At 39.8% G+C, this 25,487-nt stretch overlaps 1 protein-coding gene and 1 long non-coding RNA gene across 10 annotated transcripts in view; both read left to right on the top strand.

The window, feature by feature from the left end:
• Positions 1-25,487, top strand: part of zgc:172282 (leucine-rich repeat and fibronectin type III domain-containing protein 1-like protein) — a 315,052-nt gene that overhangs the window by 149,843 nt on the left and 139,722 nt on the right. Inside the window, exon 1 of one of the 9 annotated variants that reach the window (XM_066662429.1) lies at positions 9,004-9,039. The exons of the other annotated variants lie outside the window; for them this stretch is intronic. The gene's annotated coding sequence lies outside the window, so the exon portion shown is untranslated. Of the gene's footprint in view, positions 1-9,003; positions 9,040-25,487 lie in introns of those variants that run through there. 9 annotated transcript variants of the gene reach the window in all.
• On the top strand, positions 20,969-21,522 carry LOC136699015 (uncharacterized). Its single transcript, XR_010803580.1, has 3 exons — positions 20,969-21,071; positions 21,153-21,188; positions 21,275-21,522. It is a non-coding gene; the product is annotated as an uncharacterized lncRNA (long non-coding RNA).

The raw sequence follows: 25,487 nt of genomic DNA, 5'->3' as shown, positions 1-25,487 counted from the left end.
TTTGGAATGAGGAATCCAGTGGCGCATTAAGTTTGCTTTGAAATTGTGACTGATGTGATCGCCTCATATATTCTCTTTTGTACAAAATCAGTCACAATCAAAAAGCAAACAAAAATACACCCAGACAATAAAACATAGATTACAATAGAACTTAAAATGTTCTTGGCTGAGAAGAAAAGGCCTTCCTACAGAAAGAACAACAATGTGTATAGGAAACGGAGAAGGAATTTCAGAGAAAAGCCATACTTGCAAAAAGGAAATATACACACAAGTTGGAGCAACAATTAAAATCTTGGAATGTGAGGGAGGCATGGCAGGACTTGAAAATCATGATAGGTAGAGATCCCAAGCCTTCACTTGTTAACTACTCAAACCCCACCTTTTTTCAGAACAGCTCAACACCTTTGCCCGGTTCAATAGTTGCTGTCCACCTTCCAATTGGACTTATACCTACCTACTGCTCCACTTAACCAGCTTTGATCATTAGTGAGGAAAGGGTCACCACCAAAATGGAATTAACCCACACACGCTCACTGGGCCTGTTGGGCTAATAGGTATGGTGCTGAAATAATACTCCACCCAGTTTGGTTGGGTAGTCACAAGGCCGTTTCATCTCCTCCTGGACTCTGGCTGCATTCTGGAGCAATGGAAAGAATCTACTGTAATTCCTATCCTAATGAAAACACACACAAAATAACTCTGAGACTAGTCCAGAGGCCCTGACATCAGTTTTGTGCAAGTGTTTGGAAAGGGTAGTGGGAGCCTACTTGGAAAAACAAATTTCAAACAAGCCAGATTCTTTACATTTTGGTCATAATGCAAAACATGATGTAGAATATGCAAGCCTTACACTTTTAAACACTGCCACTTAACATCTGGACACCCCGCAATGGCACATAAGGATTTTATTTGTAGCAGGGATATTTTGCCCCACCTAGTGAGGGTAATAGTGTATGGCTTTACCTTGGATGACTGTTAAGGGAAAGGATCCAAGTCCCCGCCTACAGTACAATTTGCCTCACTACCTATATATATATATATATATATATATATATATATATGTTTGTTGTTGCCTATCCTGTTCTTTAAATTATGAATAAAGATGAACTAGTCTGACTAACTGAATTTACAGGTGAATCGTTAGTTGATATGTTGATATGGCCTCGGTTAACTTTAACATGCTGGCAACCCGAAGTTCTTAAGTTACCTATATACTGAATCTGCTTATAGGCTTAGTAACTTTCCACCCTCCCCAAATCAGAACAGGCCAGGTGAGACGCCCCCACTCCAAGGTAAGTGTACAATGTAAATACGGAAGTGTAAGTATGAGATCAGGCAATAAAAGGAAAAAAGGAAAATGCAAGTATCCAACTCTTAACTTGAATGTAAAACCAATTGGCTCATTTATTTTATCAAAAATTATAATGACTGCTTTGCTTCTTTTCTTGAATTAAGCAAATGGAATCCTAATGGAACCTCCTAATTTTGTCCGAATCTCCCTCACCGGCGCACAACAGCAGACCAATCCAACGCTTTCGCAGTTAACGTGGTTGTAATCTCTGAACAGGCTTTCAGCTCTAAGTCAAACTGATCATACTACCGGTTCTGAGCCGTAGCCTAACTTACTTCCAACACGGAGCGTTATTCAACTTCAGTGTGCGAAGGCTTCAAAAACGCAGAAAACACGCAGGAGAGTAGAACTAGCACGTATCAGCTTAGCTTTTACTTTGAACTCTTCACCACAACACTCACAGTATCCACGATGTCTCAAGCTTTTCTCAGTCAATGCGCAGTTTAACGCGTCCGCCATTTTACAACACTGCAACACCTTTTCAAAAGGAATTTTCACACGGAAGTTTTAAACTGGAAAACTGTGCTCAAAGAAATACACAAACGACTACTGCTCTCATCTCTTAACGACCGAAAACTCTATCTTCTGATTGGCCACTACAAGCAAAGCCCGCTCTAGCTTCTGATTGGCTACTGCAACGAATACCTTTAAACCTCACACGCCATGACTGCTGCACATAAGCTTTTATTCACTATGACATTACAGAGGAGCGTGAATAAATACAGCCTACATATTTCTATTCTCCGCATATTTATGGATCTTTCTTCCGCTTTTAATACCGACAGAAACATTCTGTGGTATCGACTTCCATCTTCATCTCTGCTTTATGGATACATAACTTTTTAAAGGTGCTTATAAATAACTGGGCTTTGAGTTTACAGATGACATGGTTCTGGTGGGCCCTCTCCAGGGTGTATTCCTATGGAGAGAGATTAGTCTCAAAATACTTTATAAATGCGTAAATGTTAATCCACAAATTAAACACAAGTCACAAATATGTTTCACAAATGAATACATCGCACTCTGTGTCTCACAGACTGCAATTTGTACAAATACAGTAACATTCATAAATACACGTTTTTGTTTTTCATAGATATATCATAATTTTATGCGAAAATAAACACATTTGTTTAAATTTACATTGCAGATATTTGTAAAGTCGAAGTCTCGAATTTAAAATGTATTTGTAAATTGTAGAATCTCCGTTTGTGAATCGAGTCACTCGTGTTTTCCGTGACGTGCATTTGTTCATTTCCTCTCTGGGGTTTTTGGATTTTGAGACTTTCCTCTCGCATTTCACCTGCTCCAAATACAAATGCAGCCTGATCCATAAATGTGGCCAGCAGGCGAAAAAGCCACCGCTAGGTGGCACTGTTGTTTTAGGACGTGGGGGCCAACTGAAATGGAGGCGCATTTGCGCAATATTTAATGTGGAAATTCGAACAAAAAGCAGCCAAGCCGCTGAATTCACTTTCATATCACAGACAGTTAGGAGTGAGGGATCACTGGGGAACACTTGAAGGTGCCCTAAATTTAACAACGTTAAAGTCCAGTGGAACTTCCCTAATTTTGCTGCAGAATAGGGTTGTCAAATAAAATACTTTAAAATCATTTCGTATTTGGACAGTAAAAGCCGTGTTGCGTATTGGACTGATAAGTGACGTGATGTGTTTTTGCGATTGCACTGTTAAAATGGGTGATTTGTTGCAGACAGACACCCCCAGCCGGAGGACGGGTACCCCACGGCTCCTAAACAGAATATGTGCTTCTCATTGGTCATCACTTTTATTTAGCCATGGTTGATGACCACCTGAGCTTCGCAGATCACGTTACTGCTGTAGCTCGATCGTGCCACTTCTCCCTATTCAACATAAGGAAGATTAGGCCATAGCTAACTCAACGTGCAACACAGCTCCTTGTTCAGACGTTAGTAATCTCTCGTCTTGACTATTCCCTCCTGAAAGGTCTTCCGGCCTGTGCTGTGAGATCGCTACAGATGATCCAGAATGCTGCAGCAAGCCTGGTTTTCAACCAGCCTAAAAGAGCACATGTCACGCCCCTATTAGTTGAGCTGCATTGGCTACACTTAGCTGCTCGCATCAAATTTAAATCACTAATGATGGCCTTCAGAGTATTCACTGGCTCTGCTTCCATCTACCTCAATAGACTCTTAAAACCATATGTTAGCGCCCGTTCCTCAAAGGAGCGCCAACTAACATGGCCAACCCCCCGTACAAGTCAGTCGAAGCTATTCTCATCTCTGGTACCACGCTTGTGGAACGAGCTTCCAAGCACTATCAGAGCAACAGAAATCCTCTCCGCATTCAAGAAATCCCTGAAGACCCAGCTCTTCCGAGAGCATCTCTTGCACTGAAAGTCTTTCTTTAATGCACTTATTACTTCCTGGCATATTGCACTCAATGTAAGGTAATTTGTATAAATTGTACTGTAGTTTGAATGTTAGATCCTCTTTTGTAAGTCGCTTTGGATAAAAGCATCTGCCAAATGCATAAGTGTAAATGTAAATGTAAATTTAGCCAAACTGCAGCCAGAGTTAACTGTCTATCATTTACTGCGGCAGCCAATGGAGTCGTAGTCCCGCCTACAGGGTGTTGTTTTGCTGTGGCCCTGACAACAGTGCCACCTAGCAGTGGCTTGTTCGCCTGTTGGCCACATTTGTGGATCAGGCTGCATTTGTATTTGGATCGGGTGAAATGCGAGAGGAAAGTCTTAAAATTCAAAATCCAAAAAGAGGAAATTAACAAATGCATGTCACGGAAAACTCGTGAGTGACTCGTTTCACAAATGCAGATTCTACAATTTACAAATACATTTTAAATTCAAGACTTCGACTTTACAACTATTCATTCATTCATTCATCCATTCATTATCTGTAACCGCTTATCTAATTCAGGGTCGCGGTGGGTCCAGAGCCTACGTAGAATCTTTGGGCGCAAGGCAGGAATTCACCCTGGAGGGGGCGCCAGTCCTTCACAGGGCAACACAGAAACACACACACACGTTCACTCACACACTCACACCTACGGACACTTTTGAGTCGCCAATCCAAAGTGTGTTTTTGGACTGTGGGAGGAAACCGGACCACCCGGAGGACACCCACGGGGAGAACACACCAACCCCTCACAGACAGTCATCCAGAGCGGGAAACAAACCCACAACCTCCAGGTCCCTGAAGCTGTGTGACTGCGATACTACCTGCTGCGCCACCAAGCCGCCCCTTTACAAATATTTGCAATGTAAATGTAAACAAATGTATTTATTTTTACCTAAAACTATGATATATTGATGAAAAACATTTTTTTATCAATGTAACTGTATTTGTACAAACTGCAGACAGTGAGACACAGATTGGGATGTGTTCATTTGTGAACAGTGAAACATATTTGTGACTTGTGTTTAATTTGTGGATTAACATTTACGCATTTGTAAAGTATATTGAGACTAATCTCTCTCCATATATTCCCGCCTTGCACCCAATGACTCCAGGTAGGCTTTGGACCCACCGCGACCCTGAACTGGATAAGTGGTTACAGATAATGAATGAATGAATGAATGGCTCTGGTGGCCTCAGTAAAAACATTGGAGGACCAGTTCCGGTATCAGCAGACAGCCAGCACCTTGATCCATATATTCAATGATTTTCACCTGGAACTGAATATATCAAAGAGATGTTCCCTAGGAATGGGGGAATCAGGGAAGCAAACACATCCCTGTGCCAGCTTATCCTCATACAGGGTCAGCTTGTGGAGCAGGTGGAGTCAAATATCTGGGAACAGGACAACTTCCTGTCCCTCACAAATCACAGTAACTGTATCCATAAAAAGGCACAGCAGAGACTTAACTTGCTGAGTGTCACGCCCTCGTCATGTCTGTTTTGTCCGGCCATGTGCTGAGAGCGAGCACATGGCTATGTTTGTTGTTGTTTCTTGTCTCCGCCTTTGTTCCACCTCCTTGTTCGTCACCCTCGTTATCCGTTTCAGGTGTTTCTCGTTTGTTGTTGTATTTAAGCCCCCTTCCCTCACTTCCTGGTGTCGTTCATTTGTTCTTGGTAATGTTTCGTTTAGTTGTTCTTTGTATTGTATGGCTCTTCATACTGTTTGTTCCCGATTCTCGTTCACAGTCTTGTTCTTTCCCCAGTTAGTGTTTGCCCTCTAGTTCGTTAATGTTTGTTTTGTTAATTTCCTGTTAAATAAAGCCTGAGTTATTAGGGCGTCCGCATCCGTCAGTCTGCACCCCACGACCCTAACACTGAGGAATCTCAGGACTTTAAAAGTGAGCATTTTAACAGTTGTTTATAGATCACTTGTTGAATCTATCTTTACTTTCAACATCACATATTAGTACAGCTTCCGCACATTTACACCCCCCCCCCCCCCCCCCCCGGAATCTGAGGCCTTTCAGCCTTGTCTGAGATTATCTGACATGCCTTGACATTTTAACAAATTTCACCTACCTAATGTTTGTTCTCAAAAAGCTACACATGCTAATATTCAGCATGTCATATGTCATTCATCTGTTTTGTTTAAATTAAGTCTAAACTTGGACTTCCTAAAAACGTAATTTCAAAGGTGCTGATATATAGTGAAAAACACATTGGAAACATTTATGTAGTTTTTTGAGCTCTGAACTTTGTAGACATGGGTGCTGGCTACACGCTAGTGTTTACAGATTTCTGATAGTTTAATCAGAGAGTTTTTCTTCTGTTTTGCTCTGAATCTGACCTGACATTGTTTTTCTCAATACCAGTGGCTCATGTTGACTATTCATGAGATAGGTGGGAAACACAGGTGAGAAATCCCCACCCCACTGTCAAAAATAATGGCCCATTAACCCCCACTCTATCCCATCAGTGAGAACCACAGAAAGTATGGATGTAAATGTTGATCATTTATTTATTTAGCAACAACAAAAACTGCTTTTGAACAACAAAGCCATTTGAGCTTCAGATGACTGTATGAAAGCAGGGGAGAGTATCCAAACTTTAATACAAGCCATTTTTTCAGCTGTACCCTGTGCCTCTGAGCATTTACAAAACATTTACCGTCAGCTTCATGAAATCTGTCACTGGAAAATATACTGAACCGGTGTAGCACTGAGCCTAACCATTGCCAAATATGCTTCAGAAAAAGGAGTCAAATATATTTCACTTATTCATCACAAAATGAAGTTGTTCCTCCTCAGGCAGACGTAATGCCTGACTGCACCGTCTTGGAGCTTAGTTATCAGTGTGAAAACACAGCCATGTGCTTTTGTTTATATGACTAAAATGAGCGTTTTTTCACATGTCGTAATCCTCGAATAAGAGCGGCCGGATTATCATGCTATTGTCATATGAATACGGATGGGAGGGCCATCAAGGGTCAGAGATGTGCCTCTTGTTACTTATCTTTCTCTAACAACCAGGTAAACATTTTATTTAAACCTCCATATAATGTATTTGGAATGTACACCCTTTAAGGTTTCTGGTGGTGTGTTTATTATGTTTCTAGAATAAAACCTCACTGAGTTGCGTAATTGTTTTTCAAGTTCTGATTTATCCCTGCCGGCAGGAGCGTCGACTTGAGAGGGTTAAAACCAGGGGTTAAATGATGACTGTATATTTTAATATCCATCCATCCATTATCTGTAACCGTTTATCCAATTTAGGGTCGCGGGGGGTCCAGAGCCTACCTGGAATCATTGGGCGCAAGGCGGGAATACACCCTGGAGGGGACGCCAAGGTTTTTTAATATATGTGTTTCAAAAATTTTTATAATTGTTATGTAAATTAAATTAATATATACCTTCTTAATAATAACCTTGAATTTTATATATAGGCTACAAGTCATTCTTTTAACAAATGATTTTTTGTTATTTAAAAGTTTAAAACTACAGTAATTTTTGTGTTAATTCACAGGTAAACCTGATATTATTGAATGTATTATTTGCATACATAATATATATATATACATATATAAATATAAACTACCCCAATTCTACTATGTCTTCTGTCATTGATGACATTTTCACCAGGAACTAACCACAGGTCTCAAGTTGAAGTTCCAACTACACAAGTGAACAACGAAGGTTCGGTGGAACCTTCGAGAAACACCTGTGTTGTTTAACACAAGGCTGGGCTGAAATGTTGAAGACCTGCAGAGCGAGCAAGGGCAAGACATTTAGGCACCAAAATGTTATCTGGATTCCTGATCCTGTGAAAAGAGTGAAGGGAGGTCACTGATAATGACTACATTTCTGCAGATTAAGTCCCAAAATGTCAAATTTATTATTAGAAATTAATGCACATTCATCCCACTACATAATGTATACTTACACTACACAGTATTTAATCCAACTTGAAATTAAATATTGCATTTTATATGATGGAGACAGTTGGAAATACTTTTTCAAAATACTAATTTTGAACAGTCTCATGGAAAGGCTCTTGTTTATATTCACAGCGGAACAAGTGCGTGGAGTTGCACTGATACCAGTGAGGATGCGTAAATGGGGACACCCCCGCCTGATTTGCTGAGATGCGGGTGGATTTGGCTGTGTGGGTTTGTTTTTATTTCAGGCAAAAATGGCAGAAGGTTGTGACAGCTCTTTTGGGAATTTTCAAATGTCAGAGGACTGAGTCTTTATTTATAAGACTGCAGAGGAAAACATGGAGAGATGGAGACCGTTCAGCAGTGTCCCTCTGGGTATATTTTTTTGTGTGTGTTTGGGGTGGGGGGGCGTAATCTGGGATTATGGGCTACTGGGCTTTTTGTTATGAGCTATCCAGTGTATAAACAGAGCAGGAGTCTGGTTCATATGGCTGGCAGTAAGCCTGACTGGTTTCTGTCAAGGACTGCCCATTGTCACTGGTTCTGTAAATAACTTTTATGGACAGAATTTCTCGGCATAGCCAAGTGGTGGAAGGTGTCTGGTTCGGTGGTCTCAGGATCCCATGTCTGCTTTTTGCAAATGATGTGGTCATGTTGATGTGATCAGGCCGGGACCTCCAGCTCTTGCTGGACCAGTTTGCAGCCAAGTGTTAAGTGGCAGGGATGAGAATCAACACCTCCAAATCTGGGTCTATGGTACTCAATTGGAAAAGAGTGGAGTGTTCTTTCCCTGGTTGGAAGTGAGATCTGGATCAAGTATATTGGAGTCTTGTTCATGGGTGAGGGAAAGATGGAGAGGGAGGTTGATAGGCAGATCAGTGATGCTGAGTGTGTACTAGTCCGGTGTGGTTAAGAAAGAGGTGCGCCAAAAAGCAAAGCTCTCGAGTTAACTTTCAATCTATATCCCAAACATCACCTATGGTCACGAACTTTGGGTAATGACTGATTGAATGAGCTTGCAGGTACAAACGGCTGAAATGCATTTTCCCCGCAGGGTGTCTAGGCTTTCCCTTAGAGATAGGGTTAGGAGTTTGGACATCCGGGAGAGACTCTGAGTGGAGCCACTGCTCCTCCACGTCTAGAGGAGCCAGTTGAGGTGGTTTGGAAATTTGGTCTGAATGCCTCTGTTGTTTATTTCAGTATTGTGAAAACAGATGATGGAAAAGAATCTGCAAACACTTTAAAGTTGTAAATACATTTTTATTTTTATTTACAGAAACAGTGTCTTAGGGGTTCTTAAAGATCCTGTGAGAGAGGTGTTCAATTCTGCGCTCTGTTCTCTCTCCTCCTCTCTCTCAGGTATTTCTATGTGTGTGTGTGTGTTTCATTTACCCTTCCAAATATGATGAATATGAAGTTTGGTTTACATTTACACATGTAAAGATAGATTTATAGTTTCCTGTCCACACAGGACAGTGAACATTTCTTAATGCTGCACTTAATAATATATTTATAAAATACACCTCACCTCCATATCTCCACCCCGTCTTGGTGAGGTGTTTCGGGTCCAACAGAGAGGAGGCCACGGGGAAGACCAAGAACATGCTGGGGAGATTATATGTCCTGACTGGCCTGGGAACGCTTCTGTATCCCCCCAGAAGAGCTGGAAGAAGTGGCTAGGGAGAGAGAGGTCTGGGTTTCTTTACTTGGACTGCTTCCCCCATGACTCAGACCTGTTACCAAGTACTCTAAACCAGTAGTGTACCTGTGTGTGGTGCCTGTAGTGCATTTTGAACCTTTAATGTGGACAGTTGTGTATATTTGGCAGAATAATATATATTTTAAAAAAATCTTGTTTGTGGGTAGAAAAAGATCATTGAAAAGTAATTTCCACCTCCATAAAATAATAATTTATGCATGAAACTATCCAGTGATGACATGCTTTACACCACTGCATCTTATGCTTTGCATTTCGATTGGTGACGAACAGATTGGATACAGCTGCTCAGCCACTGAAATTATATATATATATATATTGCATTCCTGGTCATTACATATTACATTACATATGATATGATTATCTAAATATAAAATTTGACCTTTCAGTGTAATTTATTTAACCTGCTTTGAAATTTCTCATCATGTTGCCCAAAAATATTTCAATTGTCTAATATTTCACTTGAATTTTAAATAAATAAAATCTAGACTAAGTTAGGGTATTAAAGGTTACATGTTTAAAGATGATAATGCATAATGTGTTTACTGGATAATTCCAATTATATCTAAAATACATTGGTATATGCATAAATGTTGTAGTTACCTTGTAATAACAAGCCAGTTTCTAAGTATTCATTAAAATGTGTATGAGATCTTTGAAATATAATTTACATTTATGTCAGTCAGTGTCTAACAATGCCTTTTAATCAGCCAGACACCAAACTGACATACTATGATGAAACATTTGACATCTACTGTGGAGTGAATGCCATTGGCCTGTCAGTCATTAAATGATTTAATAATTAATCAAAGATCCTAGCAAGCCTAAAGGGGAATCCTGCACAATGAGTCATTTGACACACAAGCGGCCCATTAGAACCTATTTAAAAATTTGAGCTCTTTGAATCAGAGGGACTCAGAAATGACTGGAGAAAATGATGCTGGAGATACAAACACATGCTTATTAGAGCAAATATCTGCAGTCTCTTGCAGTCATCCATCTTGGGCACAATTATTCCTATTAGCTCATACTGCTATGACAATAAAATATGGGCCTAGATTTGTCATATTATGTAGCACATTATCTTAGCATGTAAGCTACATAACACTTAGAAAATGTATGCAATGAAGCTGAGGCAGACAATTTTGTAGGATCCATATGCATGCTTTAATAACACAAAATCCAAAAAGCAGAGTTCAAAAACCAGAATTATGAATCACAGAAACCAGGCAAACAGTTCCAAGGCAACGTCCAAAATGGAGAGTTCAAAAGGCAGGCATAGATCAAAAAACAAGAGGGCAAATAACTAAGTATTCTTGGCTTGCAGAAAATACTGGCAATGTTTTGCAGTGAATCTCTGTGTGAGGGAAGTATAAGTAGAGGGGTTAATGAGGTATTGAAAACAGGTGAGTAGGGCAACAGATACTCTTCTGGCGATGAGGACCTCTGGTGACCGGGTTGGGCATTGCACATGACAATGTATCTGTATATTAGGTTTCAGTTATGAAGGTGGTATTGCATAAAACTATATTTTTTCATGTCCTTGAACATGCACAAAAATGCAATTAATATTTTAATGGGTGAAAAAAAAAATCCAGTAATACATCTCATCATTCTTACTCTGAGAACATGACTAAGAATATTAAATGATTATTTAAAAACATGTATAAATGATTTCACTTGTCTTAAGTATTTTTTTTTTTTGTTGTTGTTTTTTTGCTTGTTTTGCTCTGGTGTTGTTCAGAGTAGGATGGGTTCAAGTACATACATATATATATATATATATATATATATATATATATATATATATATATATATATATATATATATATATATATGGCAGAGTGGCAGATGCTGGTCTTTCAAGGAGGGGAAGCTCAATTTCGGCCTACATCATAAAATGTGTCGGTTTATTTATACGTAAATTCTACCCTCCGTTCCTTTTTAAGAAAATGATCTGTGACCCTGTCGTACCAACAAGGCGTCTTTTCCAGTGACTTGACTAGATCGCTGATTCGCTCATTTCACTGTCAATCAAAATGGGATTCAGCCTCAGACAGATCATCCAATCATCATGCAGAAGCTGAGCGTCCGGGCCAGCCCGCTGCGCCATAGATCCCCAGAGACGCTGAGCGTCCGATGGGCGGGACAAAGCCCAGCATTTATCCAATGACTCGTCTCGTTTCGCTGCACTTCGCTGCTTCGCTATTGAACTCTGTGGACGCTCAGCATCTACACTGTTTAAAACACTGTGAATCTGTGGGAATGATTGAGAGGAAATCCGCGTCTTTACCAGTGATAAGAAGCTGATTCTGAACAAAAGTTGAGCGCGTTGTAGTGCATATTTATTCAATGACATGTACACACAACAGTATATATTTGATCACTTATTTTTTGACATTTTAGCGGAAGCTGAGCTTCCCTTGCAGTCTTAGAGCAATCGCCTCTGATATATATATATATATGTTTTAAGGCCTATGGGGACATTACCTGAGGCAAAAGACATATTAATGAGATGGGAAATAAGGCTGGATAAAATGGCAGAATATTTTTTAAGAAGTGGTGATGGAGCAGTATCGAGGTGATAGGTACAAGCATGTGGATTAAAGCTCAATTGGAGAAAAACTAGTTATGAGCTGGGTTCAAATGAATACTATGCTCAGGTGAGGAAGATGGGAGGAGCTGATGGTAGACTTTAGTAATCTCGTGATTAAAAAATATATGAAAAACTTCACATTGCTCAGCAGTGTTAAAGTTCTTGATTGTCTGAGGCTTAATGAGTTTACTAACAGTAGCGAAAAGTGTTTTGGGCTTCCTAACAGACTTATTAATAAGAGATGAAATGTATGCAGAATGGGCAGATTTTAAAGCAGTATTATAAGAAATCATGTGGTCAGTATATGCTATTAAGTGCACAGTAAGGCCAGTATTCTTGAAGTGACGCACCAGACACCTATCAGTGTTTTTTAAAGCACAGAGTTCAGGAGTGAACCAAGGGGAGGAGTAACCAGCAGGGACCTGTCTGGTCTTTAAAGGAGCCAATTGGTCTAGTATCCCAGAAACAGTGTCATTAAAGAGAGTCAGAATGTCATTAGGACAGGACAGTTGAGAAATATATGAAAGTGCAGAAAACCATTGAGGTTTGATAGCTTTGATATTACGGAAGGAAGGAGATTTACTACACTGGCGTGAAACCAAGATGTTAACAGATGCTTCAACAAACTTGTGGTCAGAAACACCAACAATAGAGTCAGAAACAGAGGTAACAGATAGACCCAGAATAACAAATTAAATAGAATGTGTGGCCATGTGAGTGTGTGGGAAAATCAACATGTTGTATCAGGCTAAAACAGTCTAAAAGAGACTCAAATTCAGTTTTCAATTAACAGATAGTATCAACATGGATGTTAAAATCCCTAAGCATGATCAGCGCTGGACATAAAGAACTGGCCAAGGTGAGTATCTCACAGAGTTCTGTGAAGAAGTCAGAGGAAGTCTTTGGTGGGCGATAGATTAACAGAAACAACACAGGGGTTGAGCTAACCAGTTTCAGAGCCACGTATTCAAATGATTTTACCTCATGAAACTCACAGAGACATACATTAAGAGACCATCCACCCTTCCCCTGTGGCCTGGGCTTAGATAAATATCAAAAACCACTAGGTGCCAACAAATTAAGGTGGAGATGATCACCAGGTTTTTGCCATGTCTTTGTGAGGAAAAATACACTGATATTGTTCACAACTATAAGATCATTAAGTAAAGGAGCTTTATTTAAGATAGAGCGAGAGTTAAGTAGTCCACGTTTGAGTCTGTGTGACATGTTGGAGCAGTTCATCAATGGCAGTGGGGTGGCTCGAGGGAGAGGCCGGAGAACATCAATGTTAATTCCTTGAGAGCTGTACGAAGATGCAAAGCGTTGACTCCACCCACTAGACCATACGACAGGAATAGCAGAATAGCAGAGTCCAAAGAACGATACGCTATAAGTCGAGATCTGGAGGAGTGATGAATGTAGCGTGGGCACCAGGTTATGCCAAGTGACTGACATAAGTTATACGTGGAACTGTCAAGCCGAGAATGAAAGCAAAAAGTGTGGAGTTGGGCTGGCATGTACCCGAATGTCATGCTCAAGCAGTGATAGTCAGATAGACCAACCACAGCTAGCACAATATAGAGGAGGCTAAAAAAATAAATAAATAAAAAATAAAAAAAGTGGGTGACAACTCCCGGGCGAAACACCCGAGAACTTGCCACGTTTGCCACCCTGCATCACCAACCAGCCACCAGGAGAAGCAGCTACAGGTGGAAAAGCACAGGGAATACAACTTGTAGCACAGGCATGGGAGTGTGCACATACAGCACAATGCAGCTCAGTGTTCCCAAGTGTTTTGTATTGCCCTCTATGTTAAGACTAATATCATTAGTCTCAGTGTTTGTTAACCATTTGCATTCCAAGTATCCCTATGTGTCTCAGTATCTCTGTGTCTTTCCAAGTATCTGTGTCTAAGTATCTCTGTGTTTAGGTATCTCTGTTCTTTGTATCTCTGTGTCTCTATTTCTGTTCCCAAATATCTCTACTTAAGTATTTTTTTATTTAGGTCTTTGTTAAGTATCTATTAAGTATCTGAATATCCCTGTCTAGGTATCTAAGTATCTCAGTCTAGGTTTAGCTTTAGCTCTGTGTTTAAGTTTAGCTTTATCTTTCTGTGATTAGTTTTCTGGGTCTTTCTGTTCATGTCTGTGTATAGTGTAGTTATAGTTGTATTCTTTGTTTGCTTCCTTTGTGTCTTTTTCATTGTAATAAAAGTATCCTCCCTGCATTTATCTCTGCCTCCCAGAGTGCATACCATGGCACATGTTCATCTCCCAGTACACTGGCAAATTATTTCCCCTGTTCCAAAAGATAATGCAGACAAATCAACAATATCCAAAAGTGGTACAAATACAATGTAAAAATCAGAAATAATAAATGTGTAACACTTTATTATTCTTTATTATATGAAGGCAATTTACAATCACTACACAATCACCAATTCAGTGATAGAATTGTTTAACTAAATCCATGCAAACTGTTGTGTAACCAGAGAAGCCTTATTGTGCTGTAAATACAAGAGGATAGCACCAGAAAATACTACTGCTTCTAACCGTTATACTTATATTTAATGTGTAGAGTTTAGGAGCAGGGTTCAGGTTGATTTTTCATGCTGAATATGCTTGAGAAATTTATTGTACAAATCCAGGGAATTATCAATTTAACTAAAAATTAATTCAGGTTGGGTCCAAGCTGTGCAATTTTATTTTCAAGTATTATGGCAACAGAATAAACCATTTTCTGCTGATAAAATCATATAACACACATACAACTGTCTATAACTAAACTAAACATTAAACTAATACTATTACAACTGGCTCAAAAAGAGAGATATTAGGTATTTTGAGTAGATGCCTTAGGTTTAATGACTAGTTATAACAGTGAAACTTTTGAGATCTGTTTACAAATCACAAATTCGTGCACAGTATTTTTTATAATACATTTTTATAAATTTTCATGCACTATTCACTATGGTACCCTTTTACCTTGATTTGTACTAGAAGCCTTTTACAACACACTAGCAGCTTGTAGTGGAAATAGTATGGTATAGTATGGGTGTTAGCAAAAGGGACTGTTATTGTGTGGACAGTCATTTGTTCAACATGAACTAAGATTCTCTGGCTCATGGCATCCTTTGTCATTGTTGGAGTGTGAAAGGTGTTAGTAGTCTCTGTGGACCTGGTGTTTAGGTGACAGGACTGAGCTTCAAAGTGATGTGAGTGTGAAATGGGCAGGGGTTTGAAGTCACTTCAAGTGGTTTGAAGTCACTTGAAGTCACTTGAAGGTCCTTGCCAATAAGGAAGGGAATGTTTTCAATAGGAGACACATATACAGGGTGAACCAGACTTATGGGTCATATTGTTATGAGCACTCTTGCCACCGACCTGATGTTGATACCAGTGTATGAATAAGGCACAATTTGGAGGGAACAGATTTTTAACTGTAATCTCCGTGGGGCGTGGTCTGCTGCAGCCCACACTTCATCAAAGAGTGTGGATGACATCAGAGTGATGTCTGATGCAGTGTCCAAGAGAGCTTCTTGTACAAGTTTCTTTTCCAGGACTGTGGTCAAGTTTAATCTACGAGCACCCCCCTTTTGTCACGATTCACAAGGCGGACTGACGGAGGTGGACACACTTGCTAAAAACACAGATACTTTAATTTAACAAAACAAAGAGAAAGATAACGCAGGGAGCGAACAGAGACAGGCACAGGGAGGTAAGCGGACTAAACTTAAATACAAAGAACTAGACGGACTAAACCTAAAATGGAGAACTAAAGCAAACATGAAAGATAGACAGACTAAAGACCTTGACAGGGATACTAAGCTGAAGATAAACCTAAAGACAGAGCTAAATATGAAACTTAACACAGAGGGATAGAGAAAACACAACAGACAGACATAATAACATGACACAGGAGATGACTGAGACAGACAAACCAGACTGGGTAACATGACACGGCAACACAGGAAAAAAGACCAACATGACTTAGGGAGTGAAACAAATGACCGATACCAGGAAATGACACAAGGGAACTTAAATACATCTACCAGACAAGAAACACCTGAAACGGATAATGAGAGGGCAGGGTAACAAATGAGACAGACGAGGAGGAGGAGGAACAAATGCGGGACAAGGGCAGAGACATGGACAATAACAGACAGAGCCATGTGCTTATAGAGCACATGGTGGGGAAAACAGGCATGACAGGACGAGTGTGTGACACATGCACCCTCCTGAACGCGCAACTCCCGGGGCGCGTACACCTAGACCCCAGGAGCTGGCGCAGGAGAGAGCATAGAAAACAAGACAGACTAAGACAAGACAAAGAACCATCAAGAGACAGGACTCAGGACAAGACAGGAACAGACACGGGAACTGGGGACACGACAGGACCAGATATAGGAGACGGGACTAGTGGGCAGTTACACTACAGAAAATTCAGAATGAATTTTCAAGTAGAACCAAGTAACACGTTACTGCTAGGTAGTTACACTGAAGTTAATTCAGAATGAGAAGAGCACACTCTAAGTTGGATCAGTAACTCAGAGATACTGGGCAGTTACAAAAGGCATCATTCCATATGGGAATTTGCACACTCCACTTAGAGCCAAGTAACTCAAAACTACTGGGTTTGTATGCTATAGATAAACCAAGTAAAAAACAGCTACTGGAAAGTAAATAAAATTATGACGATTCAGGATCCCTTCACATTCCATGTATATCCAATTCACTCAAGTCTACTTAACTGTTGCATGCCAGATGATTCAGAATGACAAATCGTTTATCAAAAATACACCAAAATAACTAAAAGCTCCTGGACAGTTACATGGCAGATGATTAAGAACAAGAACCTACCCACTCCAAGTAGATTGGTTCAGAATGATAACTTGCACACTGATGCATCAAATCAAGCATTATGGATGCGAGAGGATTTGAGGCCAATATGAAACTCCTCTGCCTGTCCATCCTAAACTCTCCACTTAAATAGGGTTTTTTTTCATACAACATATAGAAACATCTGGAAATCATCTCATCTCTTTGAAACTAAACGAGATAAAGAGTGAGAGACCTGGGCCTATCACCTTCTGACTTTTCAATTCAGGAAATGGCCTTCTAGCTTAACATTCCAAACCCATGAAGACAAAGACAAAAATCATATGGAGATTCAGACACTACATATTTGCGACTACACAGATTCTCAAAAAAAATTAAAATTAATAAGACGGCGTGTGAGACCTGTCAGCTATCTTCCCTGAAATATCCATCAAACAATCTAGAGAGGATCTGGGCATTTTATCACAGTGTCCTTGTTCATTCTTTATTGTCCATATGCAAGTGTATGAACTCCTTCAGCACATCAGGGTCCCTGAACAACCAACCACCCTTACAATGTTCTTCCCCAATATCATTCTAGGAGAAAAGAAAGCAAACACCAACCAGTATCTTTTGCAAAAAGAACAGATGCAAATTGAAACATCAAATACAGATTAACACCTTATAAATAAATGTGAAAGTCACAGTAATATACTTTCATATTATTCCAAATTATAAGTCACATTTTCCATTTCCAACTACAATCATATTACTCTATATTAAGAAACAATAATAAATCATAAAAAATAAGTCATCCTGTATCCTCTCATGACATGCCATATACAAGTCATATGCAAATCAAGTCCCCACCTGCTTATGACCTCTCAACACAAAAACTTAGCAACAGACTGAGAATCCTTTCACTTGGTTGGACAAGCCTCAGGTCATCATGGATTAAATATCCATGATGACCTGAGGCTTGTCCAACCAAGTGAAAGGATTCTCAGTCTGTTGCTAAGTTTTTGTGTGGGGACTTGATTTGCATATGACTTGTAACATAACAAAACATATATATATATATATATATATATATATTAGGATATTATATATTTAGGATTACTTTTATTTCAGCTTCTCTTTATTTCAGGAGACTTGCTTTCATTTCTTTCAGGTAATTTTTTTCCAGATGTTTTCTCATAGTAGATGGATAAACAGAAACACCCCTGGGTTTCTTTCAAATCTGGAGCTTGGTTTTATCCTATGGAGAGAGATTAGTCTTAAAATTCTTTACAAATGCGTAAATGTTAATCCACAAATTAAACACAAGTCACAAATATGTTTCACTATTCACAAATGAACACATCCTAATCTGTCTCACAGTCTGCAGTTTTTACAATTACAGTTACATTCATAAATACGTGTTTTTGGTTTTCATAGATTTATCATAAATTTATGCGAAAATAAATACGTTTAAATTTACATTGCAAATGTTTGTAAAGTTGAAGCCTCAAATTAAAAATTTATTTGTAAAATGTAGCGTTTGTGGATCAAGTCACTCACGTGTTTTCGGTGATGTGCATTTGTTCATTTCCTCTCGCGGGTTTTTGGATTTTGAGACTTTCCTCTCACATTTCACCCGCTCCAAATACAAATGCAGCCTGATCCACAAATGTGGCCAGCAGACGAATAAGCCACCGCTAGGTGGCACTGTTGTTTCCCCAGTGTCTCAGGACTGACCTGTTTCTCTCAGGGCCGCAGCTAAACAAACCCCTGTAGGCGTGACTATGACTCAATTGGCTGCCGCAGTAAATGATAGATAGCTAATTCTGGCTGCTGATTGGCTAAATAAAAGTGATGACCAATGAGAAGCGCATATTCTGTTTCAGAGCCATGGGGTATCTGCCCCTCCCTCCAGCGGAGGGAGAGCATCTGTCTTAAACAATTCACCTGTTTTAACAATCCAATCTCAAAAATGCGAAACACATCGCGTTCCGTATCAGTCCAATACGCAACATGGTTTTAGTCTAAATATGGGATGATTTTAACGTATTTTATTTGACAACCCTAGTCTGCTGCAAAATTAAGGAAGTTCCGCTGAATTTTAATGTTGTTAAATTTAGGGCTACTTCAAAAGTATTCCGCAGTGATCCCCCTCCTAACTATCTGAATTCACTATCTGTTCCTAACTATCTGAAGCTGAATTCAGGGCTTTTTGTTTGAACTTCCATATTAAATGCTGCGCAAATGCGTCTCCATTTAAGTTGGCCCCTCACGTCCTAAAACAACAGTGCCACCTATCGGTGTCTTGTTCGCCTGCTGGCCACATTTGTGGATCAGGCTGCATTTGTATTTGGAGCAGGTGAAATGCGAAAGGAAAGTCTCAAAATCCAAAAATCAGCAAGAGGAAATGAACAAATGCACATCATCGAAAACACATGAGTGACTCGATCCACAAATGAAGATTCTACATTTTACAAATATATTTTAAATTTGAGAATTTGACTTTACAAATATTTGCAATGTAAATTTAAACAAATGTATTTATTTTTGCATAAAATTGTGATATATCTATGAAAACCAAAAACATGTATTTATGAATGTAACTGTATTTGTACAAATTGCAGACTGTGAGACACAGATTGGGATGTGTTCATTTGTGAACAGTGAAACATATTTGTGTTTGTGTATTAACATTTACACATTTACCCTTGAGGTTCTCTTTCTTTATGCAATTAAATATACATAATTTTTTTCTCCATTTTGCTTTAAAATTCTAAAGGTTTTTAAGATTAATCACTCAACTTTTGCCCATAACAAATAAACATTTGTTGTGCTCTAACACTGTACCTGGTAGGCCTCAGTGAAACGAATGACATCTAAAAGACAAATTTAAACTTGCGGCACGGTGGCGCAGCAGGTAGTGTCGCAGTCACACAGCTCCAGGGGCCTGGAGGTTGTGGGTTCGATTCCCGCTCCGGGTGACTGTCTGTGAGGAGTTGGTGTGTTCTCCCCGTGTGGGTTTCCTCCGGGTGCTCCGGTTTCCTCCCACAGTCCAAAAACACACGTTGCAGGTGGATTGGCGACTCGAAAGTGTCCGTAGGTGTGAGTGTGTGTGTTGCCCTGTGAAGGACTGGCGTCCCCTCCAGGGTGTATTCCCGCCTTGCACCCAATGATTCCAGGTAGGCTCTGGACCCCCCGCGACCCTAAATTGGATAAGCGGTTACAGATAATGAATGAATGAAAAAAAAAAATTTAAACTTAGATTTAGTGTTGGAAAAAGTCAATCACAACAATGTGAATAATTATTAAAAACTGACAAAGCTATATTTAAGTGTATTATCTGTATTTTAGGATCACTTATAGAGCATAGGAACTAGATTTGAAATATTTATAATTAATTATGATTAGGGCAACACGGTGGCGCAGCATGTAGTGTTGCTATCACACAGCTCCAGGGTCCTGGGGCTGGGGTTGGGGGGTTTGAGCCCTGCTCCGGGTGACTGTCAGTAGTATATATCCTACACCTTCTGTCAAACACCTCTGTGAATGATTTATGACCCCCTTGATTTATGACCCCTGATTTATGACCCAGGTGACAGGTCAGTACAGGATGTCCTTATATGGGCTTCCCCTCACACCTACACCCCACCCCCTGACACCCTCACACCCCCCAACATGTTGGGGTGGGTTGTGCTTGCATGTGGTATTTAAAATGACCCTGGTGGATTTCTAAGGCTAAACGCTTTTTAAAATGTCTACAGTGTGTGTAAATCAGTCTCTTTTAAGAGAATCTACAGTTACACCAACTATTAGTTCTGAAACCAACTTTGCTTTTGCGCCAAGGAAGAAACGGCGTGGTAAAGCATTTGGTAGCAGCCCTCGCGAATATTTTAGGGGTGTTAAAATTAACCAGTTTGATTCTCGGGCTTATGACTGACAGGTCAGTACAAGATGCCCTTATATGGGTTTCCCCTCACACCCACACCACACCCCATGACACACCCACAGCCCCCATGTATATATAGTTAACTTGAATCCTGTGTTTGTGACAAAGCCTATACCGACAATATTTGGAAGTCGCAATGGAGTCCTACATTCTCGGTAAGTGTTAAACTACAGATTTCTACCTAATTTTTTTGTCAGAATTTCGGTGATAATATTTTCTTACCCACTTAACAGGGTTTATCTTGTCTAGGTACATCTGAGTTAGAAACCATCCGTGCCATTAGGAGCATTGAAGGTTTATCACAACTTTGTGAAGGTGTGACTCTGCTCTTTATTATTTTATGTGTCTTTTTTGATTTTAGTTGTTATTCATGAGATTATTTTTTCATTTCTTCAGAAACTGTGGATGCTACGGGGTATTTAAATCCTCTTGGTATGTTGTCTGATACATCTTATAACTCATGGTGTTATATTTTGATTGTGTGGCGCAATAGTGTGTAATTTATATGTTCTCTGTAGTAGGGTTGACACGTTTGGTTGAAGAAACAAATCTCTTAACACCGCCAGGGTTTGAAGTTGTTCCCGGCACCTCTGCCGCTGTTGAACCATTGGATGCTACGTACGCCAGCAACGACCAAGCGCCGCAAACATTTACGCCGTGTTTAACAAGCAGTCCTACCCGATCCAATCAAAGCGTCCCAAGGGACATCAGGGTGCCTGTTCCACAAGGAAAACGTGGTAGTTTTGGATCTGGTGGTGCTTAAACATTGCGCTCAAGTAGTGGTAAACGTCTTAGATTGGACGATATCCACAAAACAAACGGTAATAAAAACACAATTAAATATTATTTGTATTATTTATAACATGAGGTTTGTGTGTTAACAAGTGTTTCATTATTTGATCTGTTCATAGATTTGGACATTTTCGATCTGTCGGTGTATGAGGACTGTGTTGATCCTGGTCTGTGCGCCACTGGATGGTCTGATGAGTTAATTAAAACATGGAATGATAACAGCTTTACAGTAAAGGAGGACAACGGTGCTGCTGTTGTGCCGAATGATGTGTTAAATGATGCTCTGATCGAACCTGGGGACTCTGTTACGGATGAAATAAAATCCAATCAAGATCACGAACAACAACAACAACAACAACAACAACAACAAAACCAGGTGGGGGGTTGTAATTGCGCTAACAACCCTATTGAGCTTATAACGTTGATGAGACAGATGTCACAGGAGATTGCTAAAATCTCTATTGAACAGCGTAGGCAGGCTGCTTTAAACCGCAGGCGTGACAATATTATTCAGAAACAGGTTGAACGTATTGAAGCCTTGTGTAAAGAACAAACAGCTAATACCAATTTAGTTAAGGATATTCATGGTTTGTGTAAGAAACAGGTTGAGCACAGTAAAACAGCGTTAGAATTGTTGTATAAATTTAGCAGACTTTTGCAGTTAAACAACACGGATCCCTGTTGCAGGGCCGTCTTTTCTTGTAGATAATAATAGTTAATATTATAATTGTTATTATTATTATTATTGTGTTGATAATTTACTGTGGTTTATTTTTCAAGTATGTGTTAAATAAATCAAATCATTAACGTACATTCAAAAGTAATAGCATTATTTTAAACCATTGACATTTAAAAACCAACAATTTGTGTATCGAAAACCAAATAGGTCTAAACAGTCATGGCATCTACAGATTTTGCATGTGACGACCCAATATATGAAGTGTGGAAACAGTTGTCTCCGAGTGAAAAAATGCTTTGTCTTATGGACGAATGTGATATGGCTATTGAATCGTTTAGTAAAAATCAACAAGACGTAGACATACAAGACAGCGATAACAGTAGTAACGCACATGGATTATTACAAACTACACCGGATGAATGGTTAACAAACACAAGACAAGCATCACATACACAACCGGTTAAGCGTTGTAGATATGATAGTAGTGGCGAACAATCAACAGATTTTGCATGTGATGACGCAACATATGATGCTTGGGGGCGGTTGTCTCCAAGTGAAAAACTACACTGTCTTATCGAAGAATGTGACATGGCTATAGCAGACCTAGAAAATGATATTCAAAATAATACACAACACATAAACAATGAACAAACAGGTAGCGGTGTGACAACACCTGGACATTCAGCATTTGACCCAACAGCTCCTAACTTTGGTTTATCTGACTGTCATATAGCAGAATTGGTGAGAAATGGTGGTGTTGTAGACGATTATACCATAGTGTCTAGGAATCGGTTTAACAGCGTTGTGCTTCACCGGATGCTGAATTTACATGACGCGCCATCCACAGACATAGCTTCATACACGTCCTATATACACGATGTGTTGTCAGAAATTGTGTCATTCTCCAGGGTCTTGGCTGGTGATGGCGGTGTTATCGACATCACCCTAAGAGGTAGTAATTTAACATCTGATGTAAACACGGTGTTGTCTTCAAGGGATGGTTACAGTGTAGACAGATTTTCAGACGCTATTGAAAGGGTTATGCAGAGCAACAACAGTATTAAAACGGATGAGAGTTTGGCTCTGACTGTCTCGATAGTCATGGGTAAAAATGGTGGTGTTCGTCGTAAGGTGCGTGACCTAGCACACGATCAGGTGATCAAAAGGAACAGACTGAATCTTTTCTGCCCAACAAACATCTCAAACAATCTGTGTTTTGCAATCTGCATTGCTCTTTTTCTGAATCCGCATGTACCACATAACACATTAGAACCTATAGCCGAACAGATACAGATAAACATTGGCTACACACGTGACCATAGAGTAGGTTTTAATGATATTGGTCGTTTTGAATATAAGTATGGTATTAAAATAGTTCCACAAGAGTCGTTCGGGTAAATTAGAAAAGTACCAAACCAAAGACAAACCACATACCACGACTGCGTTTCTGTACCTCCATGACGGTCATTATTATTTGGTAAAAAATTTGAAAGCGTTCATGGGGGTGCCGCATGTTTGCACGTTTTGTTATACGGCCTACACTAACGCCAGAGATCATAGCTGTAAATATAGTTGCGATGTGTGTCAAGATGCGTTGTGTCACAAACACCCCAGGCGTGTGAAATATTGTGATGACTGTTCGCGTTACTGCAAGTCTGTCTCTTGCTATGAGCAGCATAAGAAACCAAAACAACAGTCTATTACAGGGGTGATAGCATCCTCATGCAATCTAACTAAGTATTGCAAAAAATGTGGCCATCTTTATCATGTAAGTATAATAAAACCAAAACCCCACAAGTGTGTGTCGGGTCGTTGTGTTCATTGTGGTGAAGATTTAATATCGGACACCACACATGAATGTTACATACAGCCGATCAAAATAAAAGAACCCAGTAATTCCTACATCTTTTTCGACTTTGAGACACGCTTTGAAAACGGAAAGCATGAAGCTAATTTTGTCTGCGCTATTACATATGATGGTACAGAATTCACTGCAGAAGGGTCTGACTGCATAGAAAGGCTTATGAGAAAGTTTAGACAGCTCAAATATCAAGGGTACACATGGGTAGCACACAATGCGGCCGGTTTTGACAATTTTCTATTATTGGAATATTTTTCTAGTGTGGGTGTCGCTGTCAAAATCACCATGATGGGGTGTAGACTGATCTCCATGTATGATGAAACATACAAACAACGTTACATAGACTCATATTCATTCATTCCAATGCGTTTGGCTAAAACAACATCAGCCTTAAATCTAACATGCTCCGAGAAAGGACATTTCCCACACAAATTCAATTTAAAACAAAATGAGAACTATGTGGGGCCATACCCTGAAAAGGGTTTTTATGGTTATGACACTATGAACGACAAAGACAAAAAAGAGTTTGACGAATGGTACGACACAGTCTCAAACGGTGTTTTTGACTTCCAAAAGGAGTTGTATGTTTACGGTAGGAACGACGTTGTTTTACTGCGCGAAGCATGTATCAAGTATCGCGAAGAATTCATTCAGTGCACAAAGCTAGACCCGTTTAATTATACGACATTAGCATCATGTTGTATGGCAGTATACAAAACACATTTTCTACCAAAAGACACGCTGGCGCTGACACACAACAACGCATACATTAACCAGCACAAGACATTCTCTAACGTCTCTATTGAATGGCTTGAGTATGTTAAGCATGTAAGAGATGTTGATGTGCACCACGCTTTAACTCACGGGGAAATGAAGTTTGGCGAATATTATGTGGATGGTTATTATGAAAAAGATGGTGTGCGAAAAGCTTTAGAATTTAATGGTTGCATGCATCATGGTCATGAATGTCGTTACAACCCGAACCAGTGCCATCCTATGTCAAAGGTCTTGTATGGAGATTTGCGAATGCGGTTTGATACCAAGGTGGAGACGCTTGTTCGTGCATATGGTCTAGAAGTTGAAGTGATGTGGGAATGTCAGTGGGCATCTGCTAATAGGGATGATTTGGATGTTGCCACGTTCATTTCTAATTACACAGCTCCTGAAAGGCTCAAACCAAGAGACGCACTTTTTGGTGGTCGAACAAATGCGTATAATTTGTATTACAAAGCAAAGGAGGGTGAGAAGATTAGATATTTGGACTTCACTAGCTTGTACCCATTCTGCCAGGCCCGGAAGAAATACCCGGTAGGGCACCCCCAAATATTTTTCAAAGACTTTCAACCTCTTGAGGATTACTATGGTCTAGTCAAGGCAACAGTATATCCGCCAAGAAAAC

The sequence above is a fragment of the Hoplias malabaricus genome, chromosome 1, assembly GCF_029633855.1.
Source record: "Hoplias malabaricus isolate fHopMal1 chromosome 1, fHopMal1.hap1, whole genome shotgun sequence".
NCBI lineage: Eukaryota > Metazoa > Chordata > Actinopteri > Characiformes > Erythrinidae > Hoplias > Hoplias malabaricus.
The sequence above is the reverse complement of the archived record's forward strand: the minus strand, read 5'-3'. Positions and strand labels throughout refer to the sequence as shown.